Source organism: Ornithorhynchus anatinus, chromosome 3 (genome assembly GCF_004115215.2).
Source record: "Ornithorhynchus anatinus isolate Pmale09 chromosome 3, mOrnAna1.pri.v4, whole genome shotgun sequence".
NCBI lineage: Eukaryota > Metazoa > Chordata > Mammalia > Monotremata > Ornithorhynchidae > Ornithorhynchus > Ornithorhynchus anatinus.
Window position 1 is genome coordinate 32,879,141 of NC_041730.1, and position 13,033 is coordinate 32,892,173.

The following is a 13,033-nucleotide window of genomic DNA, read 5'->3' on the forward strand; positions in this document are numbered from 1 at the left end:
AAAGAAAGATGTGTTGCAGGTGGGGGGGAGGGGAAAGGGCCAGGTCTATGCTAATTACCTGGATAATTAAGACCAAAACCATTTCGACCCCCAAGTATTTCAGGAAATTTGCTAGTGCAGATGGGTGACAGTAACAGTGGCCTGGAAAATGAGTTCCAAAATAGTCACACTAAGCAAAAATAACTCCCAAATAAGTGCCCTTTTACGTACAAGTTGGTTAAACTACTTATCTACTAATCCTCAATAGTTTTTTCTAGTTATTTAAATTATTCGTGGTGAGTGAAGAATCTTTTCATTTTTATACACTCTGTTCTTTTTCCCCAATCCATATATTCTTATAGCTAGTTAAAAAGCTAAATTTAAAGAATTTGTAGAAATAACACAGGAAATGAGGAAATATGGTGAGAGACTTTTAGGTCAGGTCAGATCTATCTTGTACCTACACCAGAGTTTAGCACAGTACTTTGGCACCCAGTAAGCACATAACATTTCTTATCATTAATACATATCCAAGAGGTTGAGGTGACCCTTGTTTTCCAAACCCAAGTGCCATACCTTACTTCTATTTTTTACATACCCCGCCCCCTCATTCATTAATGGAAACTGACTTTGAAATGGAAATTCTACCGTGAATCCCTATAGCGCTTGAGATTTCCTGATTTTGGCCTTGCCAAGATGTTCCTTTCATCATTTGTATATACTGTATATTAAATGCATCTTAGTACATGCAATGAGAGAGTCAGTCTTGAAGCTAAATACCCCTAAAAAGGCAATCAAATAGGCCTCTCCATTCCCATATCCTTATCAAATTGGAAGATTTCTGAAGCCGTCCTCGTAACTATCCTCCCCCACACTGTATTCCCCTCCCTCCCACTCCCCGACTATAAACTGTACGACTCTCAAGACTCGCCTTGTCCTGCCCTTGATCTTAATAGCATTGTTCTCCAGGCCAGAGGCATTTCCATCTCTTACCTTGGAATTTAAAGGTGTGTGTATGTGTGTGGGTGTGTGCGCGTGAGTGGGGGGGGGGGGGGCTCAAAGGAAGGAGAATTTAAAAGGAAACTGCTTGTAAATTAACAGATAAGTTTTTAAATGGTAAACGTTTTTAACGTTCGCTTAGGGAAATTTCTTGTTGATGAGGGGAGGAGGTACTTCACATAGTTGCGACGTATTATATATAACCAAACCACCGGGGCCCTCCCTCCCTCCTGTTCTCCCCTGGAAACCTGTGCATGGCTGCAGAGGCCAGGATTTGGGGGTAACTTTTTTCCGGCGGGACCCACCTTGTAGGAGTTTTAAATGGGGTTCGTGATGTGGAGGGAGGCGGTTTGTGTCTCTCCCTCTATCAGGACTGTAGAAAGGTCCTGGAGTGGTTCTCACTGCTAATGTTGCATTAGGGAGAGTTCTTTAAAGCTCCTTCCCCGGCTGACCCAAGTAACTAAAGGTAAATAGATAAACAGGAATGTGGGGGTGAGTGTGAGTGCACGTGTGTGTCTGCGCGGGCGTTAAGCCCCAAGGAAAGCCGAGGCTGCTATCACTTTAATTGAGGCGCTTCTGCCTCCTGATCATTAAATGGAAGCGCTGCACATTCCTCACATTCCTGCCTGTGCCTATGTTAACAAGTCCACATGGTTTCTCTTATCACCACCGCCTACCGTAATGCCTAGAAAAGCAGCGCCTCCCCGCTTCTGGGAAAAGACAAATTTGCTTTTTTTCCTCGCCTCCCGCATTTTCTCCGAGTTCCGCGATTTTTCAAAGGAAAGGACAACGATTCATCCCCACAGCGGAGCAGCTGGCGCGACAGACTAATTCTGCTTTAATTGCTTTTCAAAGTTAACGTGGAAAAGCTCTGAAATTCCCACCCTCTGTGGGATAAACTCCATCGATGTACTGTAAACTATGTAGAAAGACTGAAATGGTGCCTATATGTGATGTCTAATTGAGGTTATAAATATTACAGAAATATTATTCTAGAAAACTAGACTACATGGCATTCACCTTTTTCTTGCAGTTTTTACCTGGCTTTTTAAAGTCGGTTAGTAGCACAGACCTTTATACCTTTTGTCTATGTGAAACTATATAGCTGTTTTCCAAGACCAAAGTGTCAATAGTGTTTGGAACAAAAAAACACTGCAGTGACTTTCCAATTTACTTTTGGGGGGCCTTTTCTTGAATATATTAAATAAATGAATGAATTGGGCATGCATATTGGTGCACAATTTAAAAATTAATAAAGAAAAAATAAACGGATCTACATAATTTGGTTATATAGTCGAGTTCCTTCTTATTAATATATCTGGTTTTGGAGGGTCGGGGGGCAGTTGTGGAGTCAGTGTAGATATGACTCCCTCTTGAGCCTGAGATGATTCTAAGAAACTTTCGGAGCTCTTAGACTCAGAAATCTGCTCGAATTCCTCTTTTGTAAGGGGCCCTAGCCCTTTATTCTCATGTATACCAAAGGGGCTGGAGAGAAACAAAAGAAAAACCTCCTGTGTGACTGCTTCAGAGTGAAGGACAAACTTCGAGTGAATTCATCCTATGCTGCACCTTCAGCTAAACCCCTGGATGCTTGTGAAAAAAAAAACAAAAACAACCTCATATTGCCTAGCCTTATACTGTTCAACCTACGAGTCAAAAAGTGACATTGTGAACACTTGTACTGTAAAACCTTTTATTCATCTAGAAAAAGATAAAGTCACTAAGCCCCTGGATGCCTGGAAATGAACCTCATATTGGCCAGCCTTATTCTGTACAACCTATATGTCAAAAAGTTAACTTATGGACACTGTATTATAAAATCTTTTATTGAGGTAGGAAAAGGATAAAGGACTATGTGACATTTTAAAATATCTGAGTGTATTTTCTAATGTTAATCATGATAAATTAACTCAGTAAAATATTAGTAATCTTGCTATATTAAAAAAATCTATAGCCCTTCCCAAAGCAATTAAATGATTTAAAACTAAAGAGAACATACAACTTTCTGAAATGACAATAATAATACATTTTTATATAATTTTTATCTGTGCCAGGTGGTTGATATTTTGGATCCCATTCTGAGAGTGCAAAAGTCACTATAGTTCAGGTGAAAAAAACCTAATTCATTCATTACAATAACCGACAATTTGTAATTATGTGTTTAATACAGGTTACAATATAGTATTTAATTAAATATGCTCAAGATGCAAAGGAGATTTTTGGTCTGGAGCACTATCCTCTACAATCTCCGTAATGATTTCACTCCTGGGTGAGCTGACGACAAATTAAGTTTGCCATGGGTATAGATGAGATTACATTACATGCTCCTTAATGATATCGTTTTATAATTAATGTCTGAGCTGATATTTCCATGTAAAATTATTTGGAATGCTTGGGCCAAATACCTATCCTTAAGTAGCTACTGAATTTAAATGAATTAGTAATAATAATGATAGTATTTGTTAAGCGCGTACTATGTGCCAGGAACTGTTCTGTGCACTGGGGTAGATACAGGGTAATCAGGTTGTCCTACGTGGGGCTCAGAGTTTTAATCCTCGTTTTACAGATGAGATAACTGAGGCACAGAAAAGTTAAGTGACTTGGCCAAAGTCTGGTGGCGGAGCCGGGATTGGAACACACCACCTCTGACTCCCTAGCCCGTGCTCTTTCCACTAAGCCATGCTGCTTCAATTATATTATACAGTATTATATCATACAGAATTATAGAGTAGTTACTGAATTTAAATAAATAAAATAGATAACATTCATCATTATTGGCATTTATTTAGTTACTAGTGGCGCGGAGCTCTTTCCTAAGCCCTCAGGGAATATACAAAAGATGTTAAAGACATTCCTTGCCCTCAAGAAGTTTCCAATCTAATAGGGAAGACTACAGACATAAATAAACATGCCATAATGACAAATGGAAGAACTGAAATAAATAGATGCAAGTTAATAAACATTATAAATTGAATAAACAGGTTGAGAGAGCCATAGCTTAACTGAGGAATACACCACTGGGTAGATAGATTCATCTAGACTGTGAGCCCGTTGATGGGTAGGGATTGTCTCTATCTGTTGCCGAATTGTACTTTCGAAGTGCTTAGTACAGTGCTCTGCAACACGTAAGTGCTCAATAAATACGATTGAATGAATGAATGAATGAATCTCCCCAAAGTAAAGGGTCCCTATAGGGTGGCTCCATGAACAAGAGTTATACATACTAGAGCAAGAAACTAAACTTCTGCCTCCTGTGGAGCTGATCTATAAGGCACCACAAGACCCAACCCAAAAGTAAATCAATCAATCAATCATCAATGGTATTTATTAAGCACTTAATGTGTGCAGAGCACTGTACAAAGCACTTGGACTGAGTACAATCCAGTAGACTTGGTAGACCTGCTCCCTGAAGTAGCACCTAAGTGTGCTCTCGGAAATTTCCACAGGGCTTCTCCCAGTGCACGGACACAGGATGCTGGAGAGTGGAATATGATTTGGAAAGTATGAAATAATGGAGAAGGGTATTCAAAGCAAGGAGGTAGATCTGAAAGGTGGGTTGGAGTGTATAAAGTGAAAGATGTGAAAACTGGAATGTGGATAATGGTGAAGAGGTTTATTCAGGCAGATTGAAATGTAGTGGGAAAGGAGGACCCCTAGCTTAAGGCAAGCCATTAACTGTTACTCTAACTGCACCAAGAATTTTATGGTCTCTGTATTATTTTTTTCCTTTACTCCTGTCCTCTCAGTTTGAGCAAATTCATTTGTCTGAAAAAGCTGATGAATTACTCAATCAGTGGTATTTATTGAACACCTCCTGATTGCAAAATATTCTACACAGCACTTGGGAAAGTACCACAAAAGCAAGACAAACATTTCCTGTCCTCAAGGAGCTCACAGTATAATGGGGGAGATAGAAGGATAAACATTATTTACAAATTGTGTAATATAATAGATATAATAGGAAGTAGTTCAACTACATTAGGGTGAAATAGCAGAATATATAATTTATTATGCAAATGAAAATCTCAAGAATATAAATTTGTGCATAAGTGTTGAGGATGAAAATAAATGCATATCTTCTAAGGGTGGTAGTTGGATTCATATGACTAAGGTGTTGTGAATCATTTGAAAAGTCTTCAAAGTCCTCCTCAAATTATACCTCCCAGGCTAAGACCTCATTCCCCTTCCTTGGCTCAGTGGAAAGAGCACGGGCTTGGGAGTCAGAGGTTATGGGTTTGAATCCCTGCTCTGCCACTTGTCTGCTGTGTGACTGTGGGCAAGTCACTTAACTTCTCTGTGCCTCAGTTACCTCATCTGTAAAATGGGGATTAAGACTGTGAGGCTCACGTGGGACAACCTGATTACCCGGTATCTACCCCAATGCTTAGAACAGTGCTGTGCACATAGTAAGTGCTTAACAAATACCAACATTATTATTATTATTATTATTATTATTATTATTATGTACCTGAATCTGAACCCTTTAAGCACTTGATATTCACCCCATCCTCAGCACAACAGCACATATCCTTATATCCTGTCATTACCCCTACCTGTAATTTATTTCACTGTCTGCCTCCCCCTCTAAAGTGTCTTCCAACTCTATTGTATCCTACTCTCCCAAGCACTTAGTACAGTGCTTTTCACACAGTGCTCAATAAATACCACTTATTAATTGAATGATTCCTGAAGCCTTTCTTCCTTACTAGACCATAAGCTTCTTGAAGGCAGAGGTTGTGTACTGTATTCTTCTAGTTGCTTCGAACAGCTGCTCAGTAAAAAGTAAGCACTCAATAAATACCATGGCAGAGGGGACAGTTCTCCAAATACACATTGGTAATTGCCTAAGCTAAGCAATTTGCTCTATATGGAACAGTGAAGAGGTTCAGCAACATGAAATGGGTAAAAGTGTCTTGTGAAATCCACCTTAAAGCCAACTCTTGATTGATTTAGAAGTGACAGCAGCAGACAGAATATGTTGGCCTACAGCATATGAAGTGGAATGACTTAGATGACTACCCAGTTTATGAGAAACGGAAGCAGAGGTCTGTTAGACTCTAAGTTCCATTAGACTGAAAGCTCCTCAAGCGCAGGGATCCTGTCTGCAAAGTGTATCGTACTATCCCAAGTGTTTAGTACAGTGGTTTGCACAAAGTAAGTGCTCACAAACATCACTGATTGATTAATCTATCCAAGCTCCTACCTTGTAGATGGGCTTTTGAAGACTATGAGTACAGCAGGTGTTGGCTGGCTGTCCTGCTAAGGTATGTCCATATTCTAGTTTGGATTGATCTATTCCAGGGCCACACCAATGCTGGACATTCAGCAACATGAACCAATGGGAGGGCCCTGAATGGACTTAGTCTCCCTGGCCTCGTTGCTGGGTACATACTGGGACTACTGCATAATAATAATAGTCGTATTTGTTAAGCGCTTACTGTGCGCCAGGCACTCTACTAAGCGCTGGGGTGGATACAAACAAATTGAGTTGGCCACAGTCCCTGTCCCACATGGAGCTCCAAGTCTCAATCCCCACTGAGGCACAGAGAAGTGAAGTGACTTGCTCAAGATCACGCAGCAGACAAGTGGCAGAGCCGGGATTAGACCCCACAACCTTCTGACTCTCAGGCCTATGCTCTATCCACTATACTATGCTGCAGTAAGGAGCAGAAACTCAGGGAGCTCTAGACAAGACTGAACCAAACCTGTCTCAGGAATGCAGTGTTCCATTCATTGTTTTTGGTGTCTTTTTAAGGGACTTGCTATACCCCTCAGGGTTAAATATGAAGGAGATATGGAAAAAAAACACAATCATGGCCACCCTCTTCCCATTCTAAAAATAAGGTCATAAACCCAATTAGAATGCTTCCTGACAGGAGCAGAAAGCCTCTCTAACCCTGCTACAGGAAGTCTGCTGAACAAATGGTCCTTTGCGCTCTGGACCAATTTCTCTCTGTTTCTATCTGCTATATCTATCAGAAGCATCTTTTTGGGAAGTGTGAAGGATAATATATGAGTTATACATTACTGCTAAGTAATTAACTGAAAACATTCCATCAGGATGGCAGGAGGCTATATAGACCCTTGAGCTATAAAATCGCTGCCTGCAAAAATTGTCCGTCTTTTTACTCTGGCTGCCCTCATCCCTTCCCCCCACCTCCCATATCTCTGGGTGCCTATCTGCAACTTAGCAAATTCAGAGTTCATGCACAATAAAATTCCCATGAAACTGTGACAAAAAGGGAGAAGAAAGGTGCTGTTTGGAAAGAAAGATAAAAAAGTTTGAGATAACAATAAGGAATGTGTTGAAATATGTACTTCAATGAGGAAGAAGCAAGAGAGAAAGAATAAAGAGAGGAGAAAGGAAAGGAAAGCAAGAATCTGACCAAGAGAAGAATGGAACTTAAAAAATTACTTTTAGCCTGCTGCATGATTTCTTTCAGGACCCTGGCATGGGACAGGTTTTGGAAAGTGAGGTTGTGTTTATCCTCATATTTACATCTGCATTACATCCAAGTATCTAAAAATTGCAGGACTTATACTTCCTTTCAGCCCCCCATTTTTCTAAGAATGGGCGATGCATGGCATTGAACATTAGGCTCTGCTTTAAGGGAAGACTTTTCAACTTTGCCATTTCATTCATTCATTCATTTAATCGTATTTATTAAGCACTTACTGTGTGCAATGCTCTGCACAAAGCATTTGGGAAAGTACAACAACAAACAATGACATTCCCTGCCCACAATGAGCACACAGTCTAGAGATGGGGAGACAGACATCAATGCAAATAAATAAAATTACAGATACATACATAAGTGCAGTGGAGCTGGGGATGGGGGCGGGGGCGGGCGGCCGGGGAGAGAAAGAGATAGGGGAGCAAGTCAGGGCTATGCAGAAGGGAGTGGAGATGAGGAAAAGTGGGCCTTAGTCTGGGAAAGCCTCTTGGTGCAGATGTGCCTTCAATAAGGCTTTGAAGATGGAGAGAGTATATTGTGTTTCACTACGCAAAGATTGGCTTTTTTAAGTGCACAGTGTGTCTGGGACTATGTGTCCCATTTTGGTCTTTTCAGGCACAGACTCATAGTGAGTTTTTTTTTGCCATCAATAGTGTCTTCTTCGAATATGAAAGACAGCCATATATACACCGTATTGCTCTAGTAGTATGGTTATTCTCCTAAATTGTTGTACTCGAACATCAGAGTTGCTCCAAAGGACCAAAGATTGGGAGAGCCAACCAAACCCCTTAAAAAAAGTAGTTCTCAAAAACAACTATGAGAGGAATATGTATAGTCACAGAGAGGCCAGGGCAGAAGTGGAGGCAGAGACTGATAGAGACTGAGTAACTGATAACAATTGAAAAAAGCAGAAAGGCAGAGAGATACAAGTATTTTTTGAAAGTATATGGTTGATAGGTTTCTGCTAGTTGTTTTCATGATTAGTTTTAATAATGTTGGTATTTGTTAAGCGCTTACTATGTGCCGAGCACTGTTCTAAGCGCTGGGGTAGACATAGGGGAATCAGGTTGTCCCACGTGGGGCTCACAGTCTTAATCCCCATTTTACAGATGAGGGAACTGAGGCACAGAGAAGTTAAGTGACTTGCCCACAGTCACACAGCCGACAAGTGGCAGAGCTGGGATTCGAACTCATGAGCCCTGACTCCAAAGCCCGTGCTCTTTCCACTGAGCCATGCTGCTTCCCTAGTTTTCCATAGTTTTAAAATGGTGTCGCCAGTTGTGGGCACATATGTAATGTGACCAGACACTCCAAAACGGCAGGAGTGGGAGGAGGGTACCCTCTTCATTCTGCAGTGGCAATGGTTGCAGCAGGCAGCAGGATAGAGGAAGCCCACTCTGGAGTTGGAAATTGGTGGACGTTTTTGTGGCAGCTGCTGTTTCCTGTTGAGTCTGAAACTCTTTTTAATGCCTGGCCTTTAAGGTGGTCAAACAGCCGTTGTGGGGGCACATGTGGCTCCTGTTTCTTTTACTAGTTTCATTCAATCATATTTATTGAGTGCTTACTGTGTGCTGACCACTGTAATAATAATGTTGGTATTTGTTAAGCGTTTACTATGTGCGGAGCGCTGTTCTAAGCGCTGGGGTAGATACAGGGTAATCAAGTTATCCCACGTGAGGCTCACAGTCTTCATCCCCATTTTACAGATGAGGTAACTGAGGCACAGAGAAGTTAAATGACTCACCCACAGTCACCCAGCTGACAAGTGGCAGAGTCGGGATTCGAACCCATAACCTCTGACTGCCAAGCCCGGGCTCTTTCCACTGAGCCACACTGCTTCCCTGTACTGTACTGTTGCTGCACTGTACTAAGTGCTTGGGAGAGAACAATATAACAATAGACACATTCCCTGCCCACAATGAGTTTATGATCTAGAGGAGGTGATAGGATTATCAGAGTATTCAACTCAACTAGCCAGTGCAGTGGTAATGGCAGCGGAGGTCATGGCAGCCTTCATGGCCCAAACCAGGGTGGGGTCCATGAGCTGGGGCCACCACCGTTGCCTCTGAGTCATCAATCAATCAATTATTAAGAACTTACTTTAAGTGAGAGCTGTACTATGCACATGAGACTGTACAATAAAGTAGGTAGACATGATCCCTGCCCTCGATGAATTTATGGGGGAGACAGTAAAACGAATTACAGATAGAATTTGATTTGGTAGACATGTTCCCTGCCCACAACAAACTTGCAGTCTAGGGGGGTAGACAAACATTAATATAAAACCACAAGTGGCACCGTGTCAACCACTGTGCTAGGTTCTGGGATAGATACAAGATAATCAGGCCCCGGGGACCAGCTCGCAGTATGGGTAGGAGGGAGAACAGGTACTGAAACCCCTTTTGGAGATGAGGGAACTGAGGCAGAAGGAAGCAATAGAGTACACAACTAAGTGCTTGGGAGAGTGTGAATACCTAAGAGCTTTGGTGATGTGGATGTGCTGATATGGCATGAAGCATCATGGCCTAGTGGAAAGAGCACAGACCTGGGAGTCAGAAGACCTGAGTTCTATTCCCAGTTCTGCCAATTGCTTGTTGTAGGACTTTGGGCAAGTCACTTAGCTGCTCTGCATCTCTGTTTCCCCAACTGTAAAATGGGGATTAAATCTTCCTCCCTCCTACTTAGATTGTGAGCCCCATGGGAGACACGGGCTGTGTCCGACTTGATTAACTCATATCTATCCGAGCACTTAGCACAATGCTTGACACACAGTGAGTGTTAATAAATATATAATGATGATAATAATGATCATTCTAATTAGAACAATGTGGCAGTTGGAGCGTGAACATAAGAGAGATTAATCAGGGAAGTTCTTCTGGAAGAGATGAAATTTCAGTAGGGCTTTTAAGATGGAGAGAGCAGTGATCTGCCATATGTGAAGAGGGAGGGAGTTCCAGACAGAAGGGAGGGCAAGAGCAAGAGGTCGGTGGCAGGGCAGGGTGCAAGCTGGGGTGTAGTGGGGAAAAACAAAAATAAGTTAGGAGAGGGAGATGATTGTGTGCCTAAGGACAATCATCAGGAGTTTCTGCTTCTTCTTCTTTCTTCTTTCTAATGGTATTTGTTAAGTGTTTACTATGTACCAGGCTTGGTACAAAGCACGGGGATAAATACAAGATAAATCAGATTGATCACAGCCCATGGCTCCCATGGGGTTCAAACTCTTAATCCCTGTTTTACAGATGAAGTAACTGAGACCCTGAGAAGCTAAGTGACTTGCCCTGTGTCACACCTAAGTGGTAGAGTTCGCATTAGAACCCCAGTCCTTCTGACTCCCAGGCCCATGCTCTGTCCATAGGCCACACTGCTTGATCTAGTGAGGAATGCGAAACTACTGGGGTTTTTTGAGGAGTGGGGAGACATGCACATTTTGATATCAAGAGTGGCAATGACTCCAGAAGCCGATTTGGCTCAACTGGATCCTCATACTTGTTGTCAAACTATGGCGATCACACTGGAGATAAACTGTGGTGATTGAAAATGATTATCTTCTCTCCTCTCTTTTTCATCTTCCTTGTCGCCTTTTTCACTCTCCCTGCTCCCCCTTTTCCACTCTCCCTTCTCCCCCTTTTCCTTTCCCTTCTTTTTGTTCCCCTGTCTTTCCCCTTGTCCCTGCCCCTTCTGTCCTGTCAAAAGATTCTAGTCATCTCTCCCAGATGCAGCCACCACAAATTTTCCTCCCTCCCACTACATATTTTACCTGATAGCATTCTCCCCATCTTCGAAAACTCTGCTAACATCATATCTCCTCTAAGAATCCTTCCCTGAGTAAACTCTCACATATCCATCCTACTTTCCCTCCCTAGTGCCTCATCCCACGCACTTAGGTACTACCCACCCTGACAGGACTCATGTTTGTATCCTTATACTCAGTTGCTTTCTTTACCTGTAATTTATTTTCATTTCTATCTCCCCTCCTAGACTATATGCTCTTGAGGGCAGGGATCATGTCTACCAACTGTATTATACTCTTCCAAGTGCTCATCATAGTGCTCTGCACAAAGTAAGTGCTCAATAAATGCCGTAGGTCGATTGATGGGCAGTATCCAGGTAGATTTTCAGTGTTTCTTCCAAAGCAATGGAGACTTGATATTTATGTCATTAGGACCTTTAGCCTTTATTTAAACAAGCACCAACCTAGAAATCTTTGGATACTGTATTTCCTTATATACATTTTATTTACCCCATAAAGAATGGGCTTGACCTTCAAGTTCACCTATTCAGTGTTTTAGACCTTCTTAGATCAATTCCCAGGGCTATGCCAAGGCCACCTGGGGCTGGGGAGAGGAGTTTGATGAGAAGAACTACTTATGAGATGTGGTAGTTCCATTCTTTAAATCAACTCCCTTTGTCTCCCCAGCCCAGACTCCCCCAGTTCCAAAACTCCAAACTAGCTGGTTTGTTCTTGATCAAGTGTGCATTACCTTAAAGCACAGGACCTAGACAATTATCCCTATTCATTTTCCCTAGGGGCTGTTCTGCTAGTTAACTTGTTCTCTGGCATCTGAGCTAGCCTGGTCATTCTTTCATTTCAGAACTCTTTGGGTCTTTTTTATTTTATATTTTCTTGACTCTAGTGTCCTTGGACATGGCTAATTTTCAGATACAATGTTATTGCTTTCCTTTTCCTTAGTTTCATATGACTTGGTTTATGTAAAATGTTTACTATGTGCTGCGTATCCTTAAAATTTCTCCACTGGCACCAAACCTTCTCTCATTGCATCCAACAGAGAGGATGTGTTTTGGAGAAGTAACAGTAATAGCAACAGTGTTTATTAAGCCCTTATTGTGTGCAAAGCACTGTACTAAGTGCTAGGAGAGAATACACAGGTGGGAACTTAACACTCTCCCTGTCCCTAGTGGGGCTCATGACCTAAAAGTTTAAATGGGGAAAAGGGATTTGAGACAGACGCATTAGGAGCGATGAGAAGTATTGAGAAGCAGCATGGCCTAGTGGAAAGAACATGGGCCTGGGAGTCAGAAGGTCGTGGGTTCTAATCCCGGCCCTCAGTTACCTCGTCTCTAAAATGGGGATTGAGACTGTGAGCCCCATATGGCACAGGGACTGTGTCTAACTTGATTTGCTTGTATCCACCCCATACTTAGTACAATGCCTGGCACATAGTAAGCGCTTAACAAATACCATTATTATTATTATGAAACAATAAAAGTCAACACGAACAAATGGACAAAATAGGCTCAGAATCTCTGCAGTGATGGAGACATTATGATATTCAAAAAAATAGAATCTAGCAGGAGACTCTTGCCAATTCAGTGTCCCAGCTCTCCAAGTAATCCTCATCTTGACTTTATACCCAAAGAGTATTCTAATATCCCATGACTTTTGCACTGCATTTTAAATAGCCCATTGGGAAACTTTAAGACTGAATCATACAGCATTCAGTGTAGACACACCGGTTCACTGGAATTGGCCCGCCAAACCTATCATGCGTGTTAGTAAATGAGTGCGTAATAGCAATAAGAGTGGGATTTGTTGTACCTTTAAATGAAGCTCTCGGGTGTTTTATGAGTATTAACTAACT